Source organism: Littorina saxatilis, linkage group LG2 (assembly GCF_037325665.1).
Source record: "Littorina saxatilis isolate snail1 linkage group LG2, US_GU_Lsax_2.0, whole genome shotgun sequence".
Lineage (NCBI taxonomy): Eukaryota > Metazoa > Mollusca > Gastropoda > Littorinimorpha > Littorinidae > Littorina > Littorina saxatilis.
This window is the reverse complement of record NC_090246.1, coordinates 44,984,427-45,008,502: the sequence shown is the minus strand read 5'-3', so window position 1 is coordinate 45,008,502 and position 24,076 is coordinate 44,984,427. Positions and strand designations below refer to the sequence as shown.

Here is a 24,076-nt window from a genome sequence, read left to right as displayed (position 1 = left end):
ACTTTTGCAAGTCACTCGACGACAGCATTACTGTCCAGGCAATCTTTTTCGACATTTCCAAAGCATTTGACAGAGTCTGGCACAAAGGTCTCCTGAGAAAGTTATTTGCACTAGGGATTCGAGGTCAGATGTTTAATTGGTTGCAAAATTATTTAACTGATCGAACACAAGCAGTGGTGCTTAAAGGAAGTATGTCTAGCTACTTGCCTGTGCAAACGGGCGTTCCACAAGGCTCTATCCTAGGACCTCTCCTTTTTCTTGTTTACATTAACGACATAGTTGATAACGTTGAATCCATTATTAAACTGTTTGCCGACGATACAAGTATGTATTTAAGCCTGGAAAATTCTCAGATGCGAACAGATATTTTTAACTCAGATCTTGATAAAATCAACCAGTGGGCTAGACAGTGGAAAGTTAAATTTAATCAAAGTAAAACACAACTTCTGAATATAAGCAGGAAAAGAAATCCAGATTACATCCCTTTAAACTTCGGTGGCACAATTTTACAAGAAACTGAGGTTTGTGTTTCTGCAACTGTTTTGACATGTGCAAGTTATCCAGAGAGGGTGAATACAGCGAATGAAATTGTTTTTAGCGCTCTAGCGCTGTTAGTTTGTCAGATCAAGAGGTGGTCCATATTAGGAGCCGGTCCATATTAGGAGCCCTTCCCCTAAATTGATATTATTTCACAAGATCGTTCACCGCAAGGTGCCAAACTACTTATTTGCGATATTGCCACCATTGATATCAACTAACAACCCATATCACCGGCGCAGACCTCTAGACAGGAAAGTTCCATCATTTAAAACTGAATTATACAGAAACTCATTTCTCCCATCTACTACACAACTCTGGAATTCTTTACCAGACTATATAAAACTTAGTGACTCCCTAAGTGAATTCAAGCACTTTTTGTCAAAAAACGATTTAAGTCCGCCGTGTTATTTTTATTCTGGAGATCGCATGTCACAAATAATTCACTGTAAGCTCAGGTTATATATAAGTGATCTTAATAACGATCTAGTGAGACGTCACGTTGCTACAGATGCATCTTGTGACTGCGGATTCCCGTCCGAATCCGTAAAACACTTCATATTCGATTGTCCAAATGATCGCGAAGCACGTCAAGAAACTATACATACCCTCCCTAATCACATAATTCACCTCCCCCACCTTTTAAACGAAGACAGACAGTATTCTTTAGATTTGAACAGGAACATTTTTTTCCACCGGTACACTCGTTCATTGAACGTTCAGGCCGCTTTGGGCAAACCAGAATAAATGCTCTACAAGCCGGACAACAACTTTAACTTCTGCACATCTCCTACCCATCCCTCTTCTTTTATTCATCTTCTTTCCCTCCTTCCTTCCTTTTACTGTCTTTCTTTATAATCATTATGCAACGTTTATTACGTTATCAATAGATTTGGTTTATTGAGACAAATTGTTCAGCCGTTACCGCCTTATATGTTGTACTGTCATGCAGGAACACCACTAAAAGCTTCTAGCTTGTTGCTGTTTCTGTGAACTTTGTATATACATGTCATGATTGTAACCTTTGTTAAAATAAACTTATGTTTAAACCAAACACATACGGCTTGTCATGTTGATCACAAGGGATAGTGGGGCTCGTATGTTGCAGACGCACTCATAAATCATTCACATCTTGCAACAAACATCATACTTTGTGATATTGTTCTTTATAATTATTTAAGGGATTTCAGATACAGAGCCACTTCAGAAATCGGTTTTTTTGTTTTTGATAGGGAATAAAAGGCTGCATTTACAGCAGACGAAATTCGTACCAAAAGCGCTCAGCAGTAAATATTCCCAACTCAGCAAATGTAAAATTCAATGGTTTACCATGCACCAGAAGTTGTCTGCTGATAACACATGCATGACATAAATACTCTTATGGGTATTTTTGTGTTCTGGTATTTAATTTGATCGTTTTTAGAATTTTATATATCCGCAGCATGAAAATTCAAGATGGCGGCCTCCGCAACATTGCGTGTTTTGATTTGAGCGAAAACAACGTTTCTGAAGGTAAGTTTTCAAGAATACGCATCCATTCACCAATGTCACATCATTTTACTGTTTAATTCTCCCCTGGGGTCTGTTATTCATCGGGTGAAGCGCTGAAATGCAGAGACTTTGTTTAATCTTGCAATAGCTCATTAGCTGGATTGTGATGCTGATAGATCTAGATCTATCTGTTGATTACAAGTAAGGAAATCATGATCGCCACGCTGGTGATTTTAAACAGATTAAACGAACTTTGAATAAAAGGCGAGGAGAAAGAGATTGTTCATGGTATGATAAATGATTAGTCCTGCCTACGTTGTGGACTTCCATAAGTCTCTAAACGGCTGAGCTGGGGAGGGGTAGAGTCAAAAACTGAGTGAGGGTAGGCCAGATAGTAGGATGACCAGCTGGAGATAAAAACACTCCACTCCCCATTTCTTTACAGTGTTGTGATCAAACTTTCAAAGACGGTAGGTAACAGACAAAAGCATACACTAATACAGTGTATGCTAATCAAATGAGATAAGTGGTTTTGAAAAATGAAGAGGTACCGCTCTTTGAGTTTTACAATTTTGGTTTGTTGCTTGTTTCTCATCCTTTTGCTTATTCTAAGTTGACCGTGCATTGGTGTGAATTTTATTTTTACAGGATATATACAAGAGTTACACCACATGCCGGTTCCTGGGAACAAGCGTTCTGCATTTATTCCGGTGCCACAGAAGGGAGCTGATTTCACTAGTACTACTGTATCAAGGTTTGTTACCAAATACATCTTAACAGTAAGATTTTTTTATTTGTATTAATTGGAACATGTTTGCACATCATTTGTAAGCGACCTCTGTGAATTTGATGGGTTTAACGTACGTACCCTCACTATGGTCAACATTCTGTTAGCGACTGTTTGAAGCGAATAAATGTAGCGGTCAGAAAGATTCCAGAATCAGTTGGGTCACTGGAAACTGTGTGTGTGTGTTTTTTTTAAACCTGAAACAGTAAGAATTATACGAATTCATGAAATAACATTTTCTTTCATTTTGGTCTGTTGTGTGAAGGCTTGCTACCCCGGCTTTGACCGACTCTCTGAGATAGTAAACATTATTCAAATACATTCAAATAAAAATTTCACTTTTCATCTGTGTGAAGGGTACCCCAGGCTGATTTCCTGCACCATGGATGTAGAGGAGGCCAGACAGTCTGCTTCTCATTCCAGCTGTGTTGCGGTTTTTTCTGCTCGTGAAGTGTATCGCCACATTGCCAAAGCCATTGGCCAAGAGAAGTCACCCTGTCTGCCCATTTTGCATAGCCTTACAGGCTGTGACACTATGTCGTTCTTCAATAACCAGAAGGCTTGGGAAGTATGGCAAGCATTTGAAGACGTCACTCAAACTTTCTTCAGGTTGTCTGCTCCTCTTTGTAAGCTGAGTACCACTGACAGGGCAGCACAAGAGCTTTTTGGTGTACATTTGTAGGACAAAACCAGCAACGTACTGGGTGTAAACAGTGCTAGACGGTACCTCTTCAGTAAAAAAGAGCTGCCGAATTGACCATAATCCCCTTACAAGTGAGGTGCTGCTGCAGGACATGAGATTGAGAAGAGCCATCTACCTATTAGACTTCCAAACTCTGTGGGCTGGCAGTTCAAGGCTGGAAAGTGGGAGTCATTCTGGACGAGCTTTCAAGAGGTATCCAGCGTGTGCCGAGAACTCATGAGATGTGCCTGCAAGAAGAGCTGTACAACAAAACGCTGCAAATGCTGCTAAGAAGGACTGCAGAGCACAGCTCTCTGCAAATGTGCTTGCATGCCTGTGAAAACTGTCAGCATCTAAACTGTGCAAAAATATTATTGCACCCATTTTCATACCCCAACTCAAACATTTATTCCTGTGTCATTTTATTCAAACTGTCTATGCCATTAAAGGCTCGCATCTTCGCTATCTGGCACATTTTTTTTTTAACATCATCATTTACGCCGTCAAAATAAGGATACCCTTGACGTGACAAAGAGATGTGACAAAAGCTTCGGGTACCTTTTAAAAAGCCGACGACAATTCCTGAGGCACAACTGGGTCACTGTTGTATACGAAGAGAAAGTCAACTTGATTATCCATCCAGAACAGGTTGTTTTATTTCGCCATCTTGCATATTTCTAGTGTTGTGCCATTGTACATACTGATGTATGTGTCGATCTCACGGATGAGATGTTTATGTGTCAAATTTGAGGGATACCCAAGTCAACTAAAATCCATGTATTTTAGCAATGACCAAGTGGGTTGCGTTGCAACTTTCAGGAATGTGTGTCTACACACGAGGCGTAGTTCAACCGTTTGAGTACACTTTCAAATCTTCACGAAATAATATTTTAAAAACTGCCACAGGTTTGTTGACTTACATCCCACATATTTTTGACTTCGCATGTATATATGACAGATGGTTGTTTCAAGTACTGCCAAAGTTTCTTTTGAGTATAGACACTTGCCGGAATGTGCCAGTTGTGTAAACACATGAGAACAAACAACGTTTTCGAAATACAGCGATTATGAATTTTAGTCGACTTTTGAGTTGATACATTACATTTTTATCAGTTTTATTTTGGGGGTACCCTTATTTGGGCGGCGGTCAAATAACCCATGTAAAGGCCACCTTTTATCTTAAAAGTGTTCCAGTTAGCCAAGTTGAGTGCCCTCAATAGCATACATTGAATATAACAGCACAGGAATGAATGTTTTCGTTTTGGTATGAAAATTGGTGCAATATATTTATTTTTGCACAGTTTAGGTAATCCACAAATTCTTCAACCCTGCCACCCACACCGTCCAATCATTCTCTGCACCAACAATACATGTATTGTTTTGTTTAAAAATGTTTTTGTGTTAGTTTCTATTGCAAGAGAATGTCTTGTAGCATCAAAAATGCCTAAATACCCTTTTATTGGCGGCCATTTTGAAAATTGTAAAAAAACTACCGATTCCTTAATTTTTTCACGGTGGCTCTGTATCAGGTTTTGTTAAGCAAAAGCAAATGTCCATTTACGCCAAATTTGCTGTTAATCACATGAAGTGAAATATGCCTAACATACCCAACCGTTTACACTGGCGGCCATTTTGAAAAATTGTTTAAAAACTACCCATTTTTTTATTTTTCGCGATGGCTCTGTATCAGGTTTTGTTAAGCACATGAAACTCTTCATATTTGCTAAATTTGGTGTTTGTTGCATGATTTGAATGATTTTGCAACATAGGAGCCCCACTAGTGGGGCTCGTATGTTGCAGACGCACTCATAAATCATTCACATCTTGCAACAAACATCATACTTTGTGATATTGTTCTTTATAATTATTTAAGGGATTTCAGATACAGAGCCACTTCAGAAATCGGTTTTTTTGTTTTTGATAGGGAATAAAAGGCTGCATTTACAGCAGACGAAATTCGTACCAAAAGCGCTCAGCAGTAAATATTCCCAACTCAGCAAATGTAAAATTCAATGGTTTACCATGCACCAGAAGTTGTCTGCTGATAACACATGCATGACATAAATACTCTTATGGGTATTTTTGTGTTCTGGTATTTAATTTGATCGTTTTTAGAATTTTATATATCCGCAGCATGAAAATTCAAGATGGCGGCCTCCGCAACATTGCGTGTTTTGATTTGAGCGAAAACAACGTTTCTGAAGGTAAGTTTTCAAGAATACGCATCCATTCACCAATGTCACATCATTTTACTGTTTAATTCTCCCCTGGGGTCTGTTATTCATCGGGTGAAGCGCTGAAATGCAGAGACTTTGTTTAATCTTGCAATAGCTCATTAGCTGGATTGTGATGCTGATAGATCTAGATCTATCTGTTGATTACAAGTAAGGAAATCATGATCGCCACGCTGGTGATTTTAAACAGATTAAACGAACTTTGAATAAAAGGCGAGGAGAAAGAGATTGTTCATGGTATGATAAATGATTAGTCCTGCCTACGTTGTGGACTTCCATAAGTCTCTAAACGGCTGAGCTGGGGAGGGGTAGAGTCAAAAACTGAGTGAGGGTAGGCCAGATAGTAGGATGACCAGCTGGAGATAAAAACACTCCACTCCCCATGTCTTTACAGTGTTGTGATCAAACTTTCAAAGACGGTAGGTAACAGACAAAAGCATACACTAATACAGTGTATGCTAATCAAATGAGATAAGTGGTTTTGAAAAATGAAGAGGTACCGCTCTTTGAGTTTTACAATTTTGGTTTGTTGCTTGTTTCTCATCCTTTTGCTTATTCTAAGTTGACCGTGCATTGGTGTGAATTTTATTTTTACAGGATATATACAAGAGTTACACCACATGCCGGTTCCTGGGAACAAGCGTTCTGCATTTATTCCGGTGCCACAGAAGGGAGCTGATTTCACTAGTACTACTGTATCAAGGTTTGTTACCAAATACATCTTAACAGTAAGATTTTTTTATTTGTATTAATTGGAACATGTTTGCACATCATTTGTAAGCGACCTCTGTGAATTTGATGGGTTTAACGTACGTACCCTCACTATGGTCTACATTCTGTTAGCGACTGTTTGAAGCGAATAAATGTAGCGGTCAGAAAGATTCCAGAATCAGTTGGGTCACTGGAAACTGTGTTTGTTTGTTTTTTTTAACCTGAAACAGTAAGAATTATACGAATTCATGAAATAAAATTTTCTTTCATTTTGGTCTGTTGTGTGAAGACTTGCTAACCCGGCTTTGACCAACTCTCTGAGATAGTAAACATTATTCAAATACATTCAAATAAAAATTTCACTTTTCATCTGTGTGAAGGGTACCCCAGGCTGATTTCCTGCACCATGGATGTAGAGGAGGCCAGACAGTCTGCTTCTCATTCCAGCTGTGTTGCGGTTTTTTCTGCTCGTGAAGTGTATCGCCACATTGCCAAAGCCATTGGCCAAGAGAAGTCACCCTGTCTGCCCATTTTGCATAGCCTTACAGGCTGTGACACTATGTCGTTCTTCAATAACCAGAAGGCTTGGGAAGTATGGCAAGCATTTGAAGACGTCACTCAAACTTTCTTCAGGTTGTCTGCTCCTCTTTGTAAGCTGAGTACCACTGACAGGGCAGCACAAGAGCTTTTTGGTGTACATTTGTAGGACAAAACCAGCAACGTACTGGGTGTAAACAGTGCTAGACGGTACCTCTTCAGTAAAAAAGAGCTGCCGAATTGACCATAATCCCCTTACAAGTGAGGTGCTGCTGCAGGACATGAGATTGAGAAGAGCCATCTACCTATTAGACTTCCAAACTCTGTGGGCTGGCAGTTCAAGGCTGGAAAGTGGGAGTCATTCTGGACGAGCTTTCAAGAGGTATCCAGCGTGTGCCGAGAACTCATGAGATGTGCCTGCAAGAAGAGCTGTACAACAAAACGCTGCAAATGCTGCTAAGAAGGACTGCAGAGCACAGCTCTCTGCAAATGTGCTTGCATGCCTGTGAAAACTGTCAGCATCTAAACTGTGCAAAAATATTATTGCACCCATTTTCATACCCCAACTAAAACTTTTATTCCTGTGTCATTTTATTCAAACTGTCTATGCCATTAAAGGCTCGCATCTTCGCTATCTGGCACATTTTTTTTTTAACATCATCATTTACGCCGTCAAAATAAGGATACCCTTGACGTGACAAAGAGATGTGACAAAAGCTTCGGGTACCTTTTAAAAAGCCGACGACAATTCCTGAGGCACAACTGGGTCACTGTTGTATACGAAGAGAAAGTCAACTTGATTATCCATCCAGAACAGGTTGTTTTATTTCGCCATCTTGCATATTTCTAGTGTTGTGCCATTGTACATACTGATGTATGTGTCGATCTCACGGATGAGATGTTTATGTGTCAAATTTGAGGGATACCCAAGTCAACTAAAATCCATGTATTTTAGCAATGACCAAGTGGGTTGCGTTGCAACTTTCAGGAATGTGTGTCTACACACGAGGCGTAGTTCAACCGTTTGAGTACACTTTCAAATCTTCACGAAATAATATTTTAAAAACTGCCACAGGTTTGTTGACTTACATCCCACATATTTTTGACTTCGCATGTATATATGACAGATGGTTGTTTCAAGTACTGCCAAAGTTTCTTTTGAGTATAGACACTTGCCGGAATGTGCCAGTTGTGTAAACACATGAGAACAAACAACGTTTTCGAAATACAGCGATTATGAATTTTAGTCGACTTTTGAGTTGATACATTACATTTTTATCAGTTTTATTTTGGGGGTACCCTTATTTGGGCGGCGGTCAAATAACCCATGTAAAGGCCACCTTTTATCTTAAAAGTGTTCCAGTTAGCCAAGTTGAGTGCCCTCAATAGCATACATTGAATATAACAGCACAGGAATGAATGTTTTCGTTTTGGTATGAAAATTGGTGCAATATATTTATTTTTGCACAGTTTAGGTAATCCACAAATTCTTCAACCCTGCCACCCACACCGTCCAATCATTCTCTGCACCAACAATACATGTATTGTTTTGTTTAAAAATGTTTTTGTGTTAGTTTCTATTGCAAGAGAATGTCTTGTAGCATCAAAAATGCCTAAATACCCTTTTATTGGCGGCCATTTTGAAAATTGTAAAAAAACTACCGATTCCTTAATTTTTTCACGGTGGCTCTGCATCAGGTTTTGTTAAGCAAAAGCAAATGTCCATTTACGCCAAATTTGCTGTTAATCACATGAAGTGAAATATGCCTAACATACCCAACCGTTTACACTGGCGGCCATTTTGAAAAATTGTTTAAAAACTACCCATTTTTTTATTTTTCGCGATGGCTCTGTATCAGGTTTTGTTAAGCACATGAAACTCTTCATATTTGCTAAATTTGGTGTTTGTTGCATGATTTGAATGATTTTGCAACATAGGAGCCCCACTAGGAGAAATAGAACAGCGAATAACAGATTACGTCCCCATAATATGACGCAATGGACGACAGACGTCATGAAATCTATGACGCTGTGATGATAGTCTCGGCAAGTCGAGACTAAAACTCAGCAATAGCAAACGATTCTCGCGCAGGTTCTCAAAAGCGTGGTAACGCGTTGCACATCCAGTCGACAGGTACATGTGCGCTTTGGAATGTCAAGGACGACAGAAGGTAGAGCCAGCTATGATGTATTTCGTGCACCCTTATTTATCCACTATTTTATGTGTTATAAGAGTGCAATAGTTACATCATAGATGTAACAAGAGAACAATGGAAATACACGAAATATACCTAGAGTACATTTACAGAGACAACGAAGGGAGGTCATGGGATATATATATATATATATGATGATGATGAGCTCTGACCATTCAAAATCCAGCTTGCGGTCGGAATGATCGACAAAGGCAGAGTAATAAGTCTCCATTTCCAGTACGAATGTCGTATATATATATATCCTTATCCACTCCCAGAAGGGTTTGTTCAGTTGTGCTCTCATGCGAAACCAAAAGCTAATTTCCTCCACTGATACACTGCCGCCGTTCCCATGATGAGACTAATAAAAGTCTTCATAATTATAATCATATATCCCCAGAGGCACTCCACCTCTGTTGCAAACTGGCAGTGATTGAAAGCTGTTCATATACTCACATACGTTGCAACCTACACAGTCTGCGAGCTCTGACCATTCAAAATCCAGCTTGCGGTCGGAATGATCGACAAAGGCAGAGTAATAAGTCTCCATTTCCAGTACGAATGTCGTCCGAACGCTCTGAAGATTTTGTCAATGGAATCAGCAAGTCGTTTTAAACGTTGTAACTTGCTTGTTGGCTCACGTAAGTGTAGCCTATGCGATCGTAACTTTGTCTGTCTGTGCGTGCGTGCGTATGTGCGTATGTGCGTGCGTGCGTGCGTGCGTGTGTATGTCTGTGGTAGAAACTCTAACATTTGAAGACGTCACATTACATTGACGTCACATTATGACGTAAGAGGGTTAGACGTCACGCGAAGGAAGTACTGAAAGTCTCGGTCATTATTATTTTGAGCGGGCCGAGACTCTGTTGGCAGTCGTGTCCCTGTAAGTAGGCTACATGCAGACAGACAGATCTAGATCTAGTGTCTCGCTTTCTTGCACAGTTTCACCTATGCTCTTTCTGTGTGTGTGTGTGTGTGTGTGTGTGTGTGTGTGTGTGTGTGTGTGTGTGTGTGTGTGTGTGTGTGACGGAGTGATTGAGTTTGTGTTACTGTTTGTCGATTTCTTACGTGAGCCTTGATGGCTTCGCCTCTTGTTTTTATATATGTTTCTTCCGTATGCGTTATGATAATCATGTAAGTGGGAAGATCTGTCCTCGATCTGTCGCGGGCGGGCGGGCGGACGGGTGTGTGTGTGTGTGTGTGTGTGTGTGTGTGTGTGTGTGTGTGTGTTTGTCGGTCTGTCTGTCTGTGTACGGTTGGTTTGATGGTAGACCCATTTGTATTTTGTCCGCTTTGTTCACAAGTGTTTATCAACTAATAGGGATACGACATGTTACATATTACAGCGTAACTGTATTTGCCACAACAACAGTAGTACGCTCTTCCATAACGATGTATACCTGTTGTTATCCCGCTATATCTACGCGATCACACCACAACACCAAACCCAACCACAGAGGAAGTTTCGCCATTTTAATCTACCTTCTTCAGCCTTATCTATATGCAAGCAAGATCGGTCCAGCTGGTCAAGTATCGTTTAAAGTCCATTTTTCCCCTGGTATCTCTGTCTGCTGACCCGGGTCTTAATCCCCACTAGATGGCAACTGTCCTAACCTTATGGATGCGGGATTAAGGCATTCGGGTGGAACGTGTTTCATTGAGTCTTCTGCTAATCCTGGACAGACTGAAACTATGTAACCACTTACGTCACGGGTCGCCGGATGGTGCTCTCGTTTGGTTAAATTGTATACGTGGACAGTTCTGTTGATGCTCGTTGTTGTTCAATAGACGAATTCCGAATATAAGTGTGTCGGGTTTGTGTGGTTTGTGAAAGAGTGAGTGCCTTACCTTTTTACTCGGACTAACTTTAACTCGGACTCAGCAGGGGCCAATCACTTGCGAGGGGTGTGTCGGAAACACGTGCACAGGAGCACGTGTGATGTTATTTGTCAGAGGAAAAGCAAGGGTATTCACTCTTTCACAACCCATACAAACCCGACGGTGATTTTTCTTTCTATAACTGGCTGTATTTGGAAGACGATTTATACGCTACAAAGCTTGATCAAAATTTATTTTACCGTTTTCCTGCCCTACATATTAAACCGTCTTGCGCAGATTCTGGCAGTTCAAAACACGAGACACGAAACAAGGAACACGGTTTATTAGGAAACACGTGAAAACAACACGTTTACACGATGTCGGAACAAGGAAAACTAATTTGATTTTTTTTTAAAAGACAACAAACAAACTTACTCAGCGGCATGCATGCAGAAACGGTGTCTTTGAGCGTGTGGGTAATTTCCGCCATTAATGAATCACCGATGCTTTTGACCTTTTATAGCATCAGCAACAACAAAAAACTATGCCCAAAACGTGAGGCAGCGCGTTGTAGCAGTCCGCAGAGGAAAATCCCTGTCGCACAACTGTCTGGCTCTCAGACCACACGACGCCCTCAGCAGGAACAGGCACAGCCCCTTCAACACTTTCCCGAAAACAAAAACAAGAAAATAAATACCTTAATGTAATTTGAAGGCAGATTGGATCGACCCTTTGTTGTCGGCAAGGCTAAATAAGATAACAACGATTTCTTGTTCCTTTTAAACAGAACAAGGGACGTTAGTCTTTTCAGCACAGAACACATACATAAAACGTGGTCAAACGTATGTTGTTTCTTTTTGTTTGCTGTTGTTGTTGGTGATGATATTGTATAGAGCTCTTGCCAACACATTTCCCGTACAAAAGTTTTGACATCGAAAGGGGAAACGGGAATTCTTCATCACTTTCTTACAGTGGAACCCCCCTTTGAAGACACTCCGATGTACCACTCCGTTCCTTTGAAGACACTCCGATGTACCACTCCGTTCCTTTGAAGACACTCCGATGTACCACTCCGTTCCTTTGAAGACACTCCGATGTACCACTCCGTTCCTTTGAAGACACTCCGATGTACCACTCCGTTCCTTTGAAGACACTCCGATGTACCACTCCGTTCCTTTGAAGACACTCCGATGTACCACTCCGTTCCTTTGAAGACACTCCGATGTACCACTCCGTTCCTTTGAAGACACTCCGATGTACCACTCCGTTCCTTTGAAGACACTCCGATGTACCACTCCGTTCCTTTGAAGACACTCCGATGTACCACTCCGTTCCTTTGAAGACCATGTTTCGTCAAGTATTCTGTTCATAACCTCTGTCGCAGTAATAAGACTCACCCCTTTTTAAGACCTAATTTACTCAAATTTGTTGACGTCTCTAAGGGGGGGGGGGGGGTTCACCTTAATAAATGTCATGTACCCTTCTCATCTATCAGCCATCTCGTTCAAAGTTGGTCGCATGTTTACACACTTACAAGAACCCTTAAGAATGACCGAAAAACAAAGTGATTCAATTTCAATAAAACGGCCAATCCGAGATTAAACCACTGGCAGCGTGTGGAATCTAACACTGAGTCTGTTAAAAGAAGATGTTACGTCAAGGGTATCTGGTTACTCCGTTAGGATAGAGCGCCCGAAATCCACATCAACTGAAGATCTAGACGCCGGAACTGCTCAACGAAACTTGAGTCGAAAATGTTCCTATTGAATCGTGGGCCCCAGGAAATCGAATTTCGACCGGAGTCGTGCGGGACCTATCAAGCAAAGTGGCACCAGCAAACAAGTCTCTGGAAGGATTGCGTGGTATATTTACATCTTGCCGGCGTACCATTCCCATGGTGTAGTGTACTCGATCCCCAAGACTATATACAGCCTGCGAGCGTTTAGTCTAATTGTAACACTGAGATAGGTCAGAGGGGTGGTAGCGGATTACACTTCCCATTGCAGTGAGCATGCCAGACTGGGTGCACGTTATCCGGCCTGAGGACGATAGGTCGCGTCCTTTTCTTCCGTGCATGATGGAGACGTTGTTCTGAGGACCGAACGGGTCGGGGGAGCGGCACCACGAACAGCAGTAGGTCATGGACGGGATCAGACGCTGTCTATTGACGATGAAGTGTAGGTCGTAGAAAGGGTTCCTGCTCCTATGGTATATTAGTTATAGAACGAGGATACGCTGTTCTCGGATATAGGCCGACGGCAAGTAATCATATATCAGTCAACGCTTTTCTACGTTGGTTTCAACACTGTAAGTTTGTCAGTCTTGTTATAATACCGTTTAAAAGAAGAAAAAATATTCTCCCTGTTACCGTTACTCAGAGTGTTATGGTTACCGTTACTCAGAGTGTTATGCTGTATTTAGGGTGTTTTTGCAGCGACGTTTGGAAGCAATATAACAATATGTGATGTGCACATATCCTAAAAAGGTTTGGTTGTGCGGAAATATTTCGATTTCTTGTCATGTAATTATCCTTCTCTCTTCTCGTTATTTGCCTGTTATACCTTCTTTTTCGGTGTGATCATCATCGCCATTTTGCCCTCCTCTTCCATCCTCTCCACCTATTTTTCCTGCTTGTTCATCTAACTTGGCTTTCAATTTGAGCTGAAAGGTTCAAAATTGCATTCAATACTGCCAGGTCCACGACTAATAGACAAAACGTATCTAAATGTTGTACTATACATTTACAGGAGGAAGGCAACTACATCCTCTCAGAGAAAAGCTTTAATTTGTTACCACACGCACCGCGTTAAATTTACTTTGAATGTCAAGAGAACTGATAACCTGCTTATTGACCCTTTTCAAGTGTAGGAAAATGCCATCAAAGTACAAATTAAAGTGCTCCAGGGCAAGTTTGCAAGATCTAATAAAACTTCAAGCGGATTTTTTGTGGATATAAGATGACCAAAATGAAAAGAAAAAGGCTTCAAATTCTGATCACAGCTGCAATTTAGGAGGCTATTACCTCTTGGTCTATTTCTGATGTCAAGATTCAATGACGGCCAAAAACTTATTCGCACTTCTGCCGGTCTCGGATAATCGCATCAACTCACAGTGAATGCAGTTTCATAAGAAAGACATGTCTCGCTGATTCGACATGAAAATGGCTCCCTTACTCTACATGCACGTCAGACCGGATGAGAGTTTTTATCTATACTGACCTAGGTTGTTTCTGGTGGGCACAAGGCGGCAAGAGGTCCTGCTCAGCCTTCCCTGCACGTAGCTGACTCCTTCACATTGCACGTTCCATGCGCGAGCATTTTTCCCAAGGGACGAAACTCGACTGCCAAAGTTGCCAAGTTGCCGATCTGATTTTTTTTCTTTCTAATCGTTTGGCTTTTCACACACACACACACACACACACACACACACACACACACACACACACACACACACACACACTATGCTCTTAAGTAGGTTATAGGGACAGGATTCCTTCCTTGTTTGTGTGTTGTAAATATTTTTAAGCAAAGTTTCTCAAAGTTGGCTAGATTTTTGACTCACATGCGAAGCAAAAGTGAGTCTATGTACTCACCCGAGTCGTCCGTCCGTCCGTCCCGGCGTCCGTCCGTCCGTCCGGAAAACTTTAACGTTGGATATTTCTTGGACACTATTAAGTCTATCAACACCTGATGTGGCCTGATGGTGTATGGTTACAAGATCTCAAAAAACATGTGCAGCAACTTGACCTCACTTCAAGTTCAAGGTCACAGGGGCCGTAATTGTTGTCTTAAAAACGACCATTTTTCACATTTTCGCATTTTTTTCTGAAGTTATCGAGAATGGCAACCTTAGCTATGTATGCTTTACAGGGCAATGTAAGCCCTATCTTTGGACACCAGTTTGGTTGACCTTGCTTCAAGGTCAAGGTCGCAAGGGTCCTTTAAAGTTGGATTGTATACATATTTTGAAGTGACCTTGACCCTGAACTATGGAAGATAACTGTTTCAAACTTAAAAGTTATGTGGGACACATGTTATGCTTTCATCATGAGACACATTTGTTCACAAATGATCAAGGTCAAGGTCACTTTGACCCTTATGAAATGTGACCAAAATAAGGTAGTGAACCACTAAAAGTGACCATATCTCATGGTAGAAAGAGCCAATAAGCACCATTGTACTTCCTATGTCTTGAATTAACAGCTTTGTGTTGCATGACCTTGGATGACTGTCACATGTATTTTGGTAGGAAACATGTGTAAAGCAGTTCTTAGTGTATGATGTCATTGCTAGGTTTAGTTATTTGACCTTGACCCTGAAGGTCAAGGTCATGTAAAGGTCAAGGTCAAGCATGTGAGTCGTATGGGCTTTGCCCTTCTTGTTCTTTACTGTACATCTTCCAAAACGGTGTAACTGCAAACCAAACACTCAAAGTATTGACTTGCTTTCTTAGCATTATTGCGCGCTTCTAATTCGTACGCTTGTTCTCGAAATGACACATCGAAGTAAGAGAGCCGCAGCTTATTCCGGCAGAATGGTTGAAATCAGAGTCTTGAACTAAAATGACAGTCCCTCGGTATCGTTGTCAGCTGTTCATCAAAATCGGCTTCTTCTGACCATCGAAGCAACAGAAAACGTGGTAAACCTGTTATTGATCGCATGTTGATCAAGGGCTACAAGAAATCAGTCAAGGAATGAACACATTACGCAACCAACGTTTTTCTTCGATTCATAAACCATCAACAAACACAGCATTCGCGGTAACAAACCCAAACAGTCCGAAGCTATGACGTAACGTGAAAATCATGATGCAAAAGCATTACAACTTATAATAGGGCATTCCTTGAAAGTCGCTCAACGTCTAGTCGTCTTTGCAGTGCAGGCGTGCGCACTGATAAGAGTGATGCGCCCTTCCCTTTGATGGCAGCGAGTGCAACCTGATTAGACGGCCCACTTATCAGTGGGGGGTGGGGTCTGTGGGCCCCTGGGGGCAGGACCCTCAGGGCAAGGACTCACCCTGGGACCGCGTGTCGACAGGGTCCAGGGAAATGTATATATGATGTGCAATTAGTCTGCTGAGTTAGTTTCGCAGAATTAACAAATGGCAGTTTGAGAAGAGAATGAAGGGACTGTCTTTGGTTAACTTCTTGAGGTGAGGGTTGTTGTTAAATGTTGCTGTTGATTTGAAACTGATACATTATCTTTTAATTCAATTTTGTGTTCCTTTGCCATTTTCTTTCCTTCTTTAATGTCTTTCTTTCCTTCTGTTTTTTTAATTCTTTGATATTTGTATTTTGTTCTTTCTTTTTATATTTAGTCAAGTTTTGACTAAATATTTTAACATCGAGGGGGAATCGAAACGAGGGTCGTGGTGTATGTGCGTGTGTCTGTCTGTGTGTGTGTGTGTGTGTAGAGCGATTCAGACTAAACTACTGGACCGATCTTTATGAAATTTGACATGAGAGTTCCTGGGTATGAAATCCCCGAACGTTTTTTTCATTTTTTTGATAAATGTCTTTGATGACGTCATATCCGGCTTTTCGTGAAAGTTGAGGCGGCACTGTCACGCCCTCATTTTTCAACCAAATTGGTTGAAATTTTGGTCAAGTAATCTTCGACGAAGCCCGGGGTTCGGTATTGCATTTCAGCTTGGTGGCTTAAAAATTAATTAATGACTTTGGTCATTAAAAATCGGAAAATTGTAAAAAAAAATAAAAATTTATAAAACGATCCAAATTTACGTTTATCTTATTCTCCATCATTTGCTGATTCCAAAAACATATAAATATGTTATATTTGGATTAAAAACAAGCTCTGAAAATTAAATATATAAAAATTATTATCAAAATTAAATTGTCCAAATCAATTTAAAAACACTTTCATCTTATTCCTTGTCGGTTCCTGATTCCAAAAACATATAGATATGATATGTTTGGATTAAAAACACGCTCAGAAAGTTAAAACAAAGAGAGGTACAGAAAAGCGTGCTCTCCTTCTTAGCGCAACTACTACCCCGCTCTTCTTGTCAATTTCACTGCCTTTGCCATGAGCGGTGGACTGACGATGCTACGAGTATACGGTCTTGCTGAAAAATGGCAGCTACTTGACTAAATATTGTATTTTCGCCTTACGCGACTTGTTTTCTTTCTTTTTGGAGATCTTTCAGGTGTCTGTTTTATCACTTTTCGTTCAGGACTTTCCTTCCCTTTGTCCACATCTCTCTTCTTTCTTTAGTCATTTCAAGACATGAGTAGTACAAATTTGACAAAGAACCAAGTCCCTTGGACGCTTCAGTCGTGACATTTCATTTGAGAAATGTCTCTGCACTTTAATGTGACTTTCCTTGCCTTTCCGAAAAACGGGTTTGTACCAAAAATAATCGCGTTTGGAATGCAAAGTGTCGCGCTTTTTGAAAGGTATTTTGACGTGTTATAGCGGCCCATCACCTGCAATGGGTATTAAATGGTGGCACATTCTCTGGGACTGATCCATATAGCCTTACATATTAGCAAAGCAAAGAAGCGTAAACTTCGCGTGCTTCCCTTAATTCCTGTCAGAACCTCTGCCAACAATTCATTGTTTATTGGCCAATCTTCTGTCAGCCTCGCATGCTCTCTTTCCTGCTGACTTTTGACGTTGTTGTTGTTGTTGTTGTTGTTGTTGTTGTTGTTGTTGTTGTTGTTGTTTATGCTGATGTTGCTTAACATTAGTCATAGATAAGAACTCTTTTGGTTTAATGTATACATACATCGAATTTTGATGAGATGGATAGTGAACAAAATACAATTGTTGTGATAACTATCAAGTTCACGTTGGTGTTGGTGAGACTTGGACTATGCAAATACTGTAACAATGACATTGACAACGTTTTCCGTGTTTCCTCTGAGTTCATCCACACGACTTCTCTGTTCATAGAGTTCGCTTCGGGTTTATTCATTCACATACAACTGTCAACATATTGCAATTAAGATTTTAATTATGATAGTGGTTCAACCAGGAGTTGTGGTTTTACGACGGAAACTCATCCTACGTTTTAATCATTGTTCTGCTTTCGAAGCAACACTATCATTTATTTTGATGATTAAGTTGTCCCACTTTTTCAGTTAACCCCTCGTCTGGCCTCCACTCCCGAACTTTAAAGTGTGTATTTCAATCTTGTATCCATCTTTTCTACGTAACGTTTAGGTATAACAGACAGGCACGGCTGCTGGCAGTATGTCACCACCCCAGCGCAATGTTGCAGGGAATTTAGGTCACCCTGTCAGCCAGCTCCGCACCATGAACGGAAAATTACAACACAAACTCGATCATATCTCCACGTAAATGTGTACACGTCGCTCATTTCTTAAGCTTCTTCCACCTCTTCTGTCCCAAGTTTTACCGGGTGTTTCGTACGCGCACCTCATTTGACCCGTTCAGTTGCGGGTCCGAGAGCGAGTTTTGCATTCTTTCCTGTACGAAAATCTCGCTATGACATCTCGTGCGGCTCTTCAGGGTACACCTTGTCACGTGATGGACTGCTCTGCTTCTGCCGTTTTGTTTGGAAATGATCAAAGATAGTGTCAGGATTCCGTCTGAGAGGTTTTAAGCCCGGGTTTCAAGTTCTGAGCAGACACTCTCCCGACCATTACCCACTATGTTTAGGGAGCTTGGATCAGATATAAACGGGTGGAGGTATTTTCACTGCACAAGGAAGGGAAACTCGCATGCCGTTTCAAATGATAGAAGCGCGTGCTACGTACACATTTTACGTGTCCACGGTCGTTTTCTAAAATTTACGGCGGTGTTTTGCTTACGTAAAACCACGCCAGGCTTTGCTCGGGGCATGCAACTTTCGGTGAGACTCAACATGCGGAACAGAAGCTGGATAGACGTCACAAGACTGCAGAATAAAGATTTTGTAAAGTTTGTTTCAGACATTTCACCTGTTCTCGGCTTTCTCTGTCATGTAGTTGTCAGAAAAGTTGACGTCGACAATGATGTAATACATTCTAAAGTCTTTACGGCGGCTTCCACGACCGACGCCGGGAGCCGTTCCCATTGGTTGCAGGCGCGTAGAAAGTCAGTAAGAGATGGTCTGGCCCCGTGCTGTCTATATCATGTGAAAGAATGGTGGTAACACAATTTTTGCTGTCATGTAAAACTGCAAACTAAGATTAAGACAAAAGATTGGAAATATAAATTGTGTCTATATCTCACTTTCCAAGCATCTGTGCGTGTCTGCGTCCTATGGCTGTGTCTTATCAGTCTGTGTGTGTGTGTGTGTGTGTGTGTGTGTGTGTGTGTGTGTGTGTGTGTGTGTGTGTGTGTGTAGGTCGTGTTTTCAAGCTTTTCTTTGTCTGTTCTGTCTGTTGTTTTTTTCTTCGTCCTTTAACTTGGACACACATTCGCTGAATTCCTAAAACGGGAATGATGCATACAAAATGCATTTCAATATTCAGTCAATTTGCTGCGCAGTTCCCGTTGTTAGGCCTATTAAGCAGCGTCCCATATATTTATGGGGGTTGGAGGGGGGGGGTGAGTTGGTGAGCTGTCACATTGTTTTTCGATGAAGTGACTGGTAGATTGACAATATATTTAAAGTCAGATGGAAAGTCAAGCCGGGTGTCAAACACCTGATCCTCTTGTCCGGCGAATCTTTTATTCCCCATACTTTATAACAATAGTAGTGCTGTCAGTGTACACACAGTACTCTGAGAGTCTGCGTCATGCTTGGTTTTGGGGTACTGTTGTTTACCATGTGTGTTGTGTTGATGACGGCGCTCTGGTTGATGTTTTCAGATTTCCTTCTTCTTCATTCGAACATTGCAAACAAACAAACAAACATTGCTGCACTTTGCGAATAGTACACTCACAGTGCACAAAGAAGACGATGAAAATGGCTATGGGTGTCTCGTATCTTTTTTCGGGATTTTGTGTGTGTATAGGTAAGAGGTTGTTTTTATTCCGCCTTTTTGTCCCATGACAGAAACAGTATACAGTGATGTTGAACAAACTTTAGATTCGGCGAAGTTTTAGGTACTGAGGACCCCGGAACGACAAGACAAAGAATTGTTAGATACTGCAGTAATGTTCAGATTCAACTTCTTTTTGAACAGAAAACCTCCCTCGTTTTCTGAAAATTGATGATTGCTGTGAAAACACTTAGACAGTTTTGGGTTATCTTCAGTCTGGCTACAGATAAGAAGTGACATTTTCTATACTTTTTGCTGAATGTTTGGATCGCGTAATCAGTTTGAAACGAATGACCTTTCTGGCTCTGTATGGTCTCTTATCAGTGGTGAGTGATATTTTAATAGACTACTGGGTGCGCGTCCGTTGTGCAAAGTGACTGATAAAGAACCATCACTATGTTTGAAGCGTTAGCAGTGAGTGTGAGCGGTCGCACGCGCGCATGTGTGTGTGTGTGTGTGTGTGTATGTTTTTGTGTTATTGCGTGCGTGCCTCTGTGTGTGCATGTGTCTGTGTGTGTTGACGGCCTGGCAACCACCGGATGTGGCCCATTCACACAGACGTGAAAAAAACACCGCCTTGTTTTGACAAGGTGACCGACAGTAACATCAATATTTATGCAGACGGGAAGGTGTACTTCATCAACGACGTTAGCTGTCATGGCAGGGTAAAATAGAATAAAAGGTAAGAAAGATAAGAAAACATTATAGACCGCAGCCATGCATTGTGCTTTTGTGTGTGCTCACATTGCAGCAAAATGTGCATGCTCATATAAGAATTACTTTAAAATCATGAAGTCAGCCTCACAGTGCAAATGTAAAGAAAAATGATCCCGTCGATCATCCATCTACCATGAACCACTTTTGTAATTAATTTAATCCCACACCAGACAGTGCAGGAAATACCATCAATCAGGGTAGATGAACGGCTGTAATAACACTGTTTCACCCTGTTCAAACCGCAGAGAGATTAGTCGTACCATTATGTCTGTCTGGCCTGTTCCCGATAAGCATCCAACACGTGTTTGCCCATCGACCTCAATAAACATGGATTGCCAAGGGTATCACGTGCAAGTTGTCGTAGCCCCCTGTGATCAGTTTAACACGGCCATGGTACATTGGTAGACACTGTCTCCTGTTCGCAGGACAGTGCCATGTTTTACCAAATGCATACTTTGTCATAGACGCGGCATAAATGACGCAAATTAAGGAATGCACACAATGAGTTACCATAAAGAGAAACACAATTCTGACACAGCCGACATGTCAATGTGGGTATATAAGATGTTAGCGATAAAAGTCATTTTTCCGTGCTCTCCAAGACTTTGCTTACAAAACTGAAGCATTTCTCCAAGTTTTAGAAGTATGCATGACATTTAAGCTTATATGTCTTTCTCGGTATAAGAAGAACTTCCTGAATAGAAAATCCGCAATTTGAAAATTACAATCTGCCGGGGCGTTTTTGTCTTACACACACTTTATAGCCTGTGCATGGGAGAACCAAACATGCGAGTAATTATGGCCAGATTTTTAACGCAGGACATCTAAAGCCACTACAATCGCATGTAGTCGCACTGTTCACCTAGCTTGTACAATGATGCTGCATGGCCGATGTATGTCACATAGAAAGCGTTGTGTACAGAAGTCTCACCCGATTCACACCTGGGTCGCATTCCATCTCGCACCCGCCCATCTCCCGTCCTAATTCACGAGGGATCAAGATGGACTGATAAGCGGGTGCGGATGTCCAGTCCATCCTGGTCAGTCATGTCCACCCTAAACCTTTTTCACAGAAGATTAAATCTGGTAGTGCTGACCTCTGGTGTTGGGGATCACCCCCACAAGTCCTGATCGCGTTTTGCTGACTGTTATTCGTTTCTTCGCAAACCTATATTGCTTGACCCCCACCCGGAGTTTCTTGATAGCCATGTAAGTGGGGGCCATTATTTTGTTGATGAGTGTAGGAGAGTAGTGCTAGCACTCCGCTGTTTATTTACGAGTACTGCAATGAACTGTCTTCGTCGCTGGAGAATGGGTGTGTAATGGGTTGATGGGTGCACTAACAGTAAACCTGTGGACTTTCAGTTCATTCTTTTTCTTTACTTTATTTGGTGTTTAACGTCGTTTTCAACCACGAAGGTTATATCGCAACGGGGAAAGGGGGGAGATGGGATAGAGCCACTTGTCAATTGTTTCTTGTTCACAAAAGCACAAATCAAAAATTTGCTCCAGGGGCTTGCAACGTAGTACAATATATTACCTTTCTGGGAGAATGCAAGTTTCCAGTACAAAGGACTTAACATTTCTTACATACTGCTTGACTAAAATCTTTACAAAAATTGACTATATTCTATACAAGAAACACTTAACAAGGGTAAAAGGAGAAACAGAATCCGTTAGTCGCCTCTTACGACATGCTGGGGAGCATCGGGTAAATTCTTCCCCCTAACCCGCGGGGGGTCTTTCAGTTCATGGCTAGACTGAAACTGCACCATGTGAACTGCAGCAGTTCTGACTGACTTACTATTTCTGTCCCCAGTACTAACGACTATTTAGGACATGACGTGGTTATATATATGCATGCTAAGAGCAGCAGTTCCCCATTGGCCAATGCTTTTATGCTAGCGTTGTGTGACAGACCGAGACGTTGTTCAGACAATATGAAGAGTAGGATGGAGCCGTGTAGCAGTATCGGGTCTAACCTATAACAATGCTATTACAGCGTATTCTACTACAGGGCGTGAGTGTCTACAGCGCTCACAGTTATGAATATGTCAAATGTGTAGCTTGTTGTATGTAAGAATTTATCCACCAACAGTACGTACTATACGCCTACACAAATAACGAAGCGGTCCATGGTCCAGCAGCGATACTAGTTTCGATGAGGGCCTTACATCATCCTTAAAATATGAGAAACAACGTTTATTTGTTTAGCTATTTGTGTTCCTATTTGTGTGGTGGCCGTTCGTTTGTCATTGTCGTTTTTTCATGTTTAACTGCCCCATAGATGTATAGCTGAATTCCAAATTGAAGTCATTACTGAAATCAGCTGTAAGTATACTGCAGTGTTCCAATAATTTGCTGGATGCTCACGAGAACTGCGCTGGTGCGGGTGGAAAAAGACTGCGGGGTCTCTCGATGTGGTTCTGCCTCGTGTCTCTCTTTATGACAATGGCTTTGACAAACAAAAATGTGTTGGTCTTCCTGCACGCCACAAAGAGATGGAATATATAGGAAAACCATCGGACCCCCCTCCCTCCCTCCCGAAAAAAACCCGCGGTATTGTAGTCCGCATATACGTGTGTAATGTGTAATGTGTCTGTGGTGACATTGCACGGCACGTACCATGCTTTGAAAAGAATGTTGTGGTGCTCATCAAGTGAAAGCATAAATGTTAGCATCCACGACGTTTGACTCTGAATTTCCTTAAATGGAATGCAATGTCCTCAGTGCCAGCAGTAGCCAAATAGAGACATGTTTGGTTAATACGCTACCAATTATAACGATTACGATTGACTCAATTGTCCACAATGTTTAATGAAGCGTGGCATGGTTGTTTGCATCAGTGGACACACACGCCTTTTTACGCTGACCGAAATCAGGACAGTGCATCTGTTTGGCGGTTGTGCTTGTTGAGCAGATGAGCTATGAAGTTAGCAGTAAACAAGTCGCGTAAGGCGAAAATACAATATTAATTTTAGTCAAGTAGCTGTGGAACTCACAGAATGAAAGTGAACGCAATGTAATTTTTCAGCAAGACCGTATACTCGTAGCATCGTCAGTCCACCGCTCATGGCAAAGGCAGTGAAATTGACAAGAAGAGCGGGGTAGTAGTTGCGCTAAGAAGGATAGCACGCTTTTCTGTACCTCTCTTTGTTTTAACTTTCTGAGCGTGTTTTTAATCCAAACATATCATATCTATATGTTTTTGGAATCAGGAACCGACAAGGAATAAGATGAAAGTGTTTTTAAATTGATTTCGACAATTTAATTTTGATAATAATTTTTATATATTTAATTTTCAGAGCTTGTTTTTAATCCGAATATAACATATTTATATGTTTTTGGAATCAGCAAATGATGGAGAATAAGATAAACGTAAATTGGGATCGTTTTATAAATTTTTATTTTTTT

At 41.2% G+C, this 24,076-nt stretch overlaps 1 protein-coding gene and 2 long non-coding RNA genes across 8 annotated transcripts in view; all 3 read left to right on the top strand.

The window, feature by feature from the left end:
- The window catches only part of LOC138955311 (netrin receptor UNC5C-like), a 508,460-nt gene that overhangs the window by 234,666 nt on the left and 249,718 nt on the right, over positions 1 to 24,076 (top strand). The gene's annotated exons all lie outside the window — the stretch shown is intronic.
- On the top strand, positions 1,880 to 3,315 carry LOC138959069 (uncharacterized). Its single transcript, XR_011453608.1, has 3 exons — positions 1,880 to 2,049; positions 2,677 to 2,782; positions 3,172 to 3,315. It is a non-coding gene; the product is annotated as an uncharacterized lncRNA (long non-coding RNA).
- Positions 5,532 to 7,177, top strand: LOC138959070 (uncharacterized). Its single transcript, XR_011453609.1, has 3 exons — positions 5,532 to 5,701; positions 6,329 to 6,434; positions 6,823 to 7,177. It is a non-coding gene; the product is annotated as an uncharacterized lncRNA (long non-coding RNA).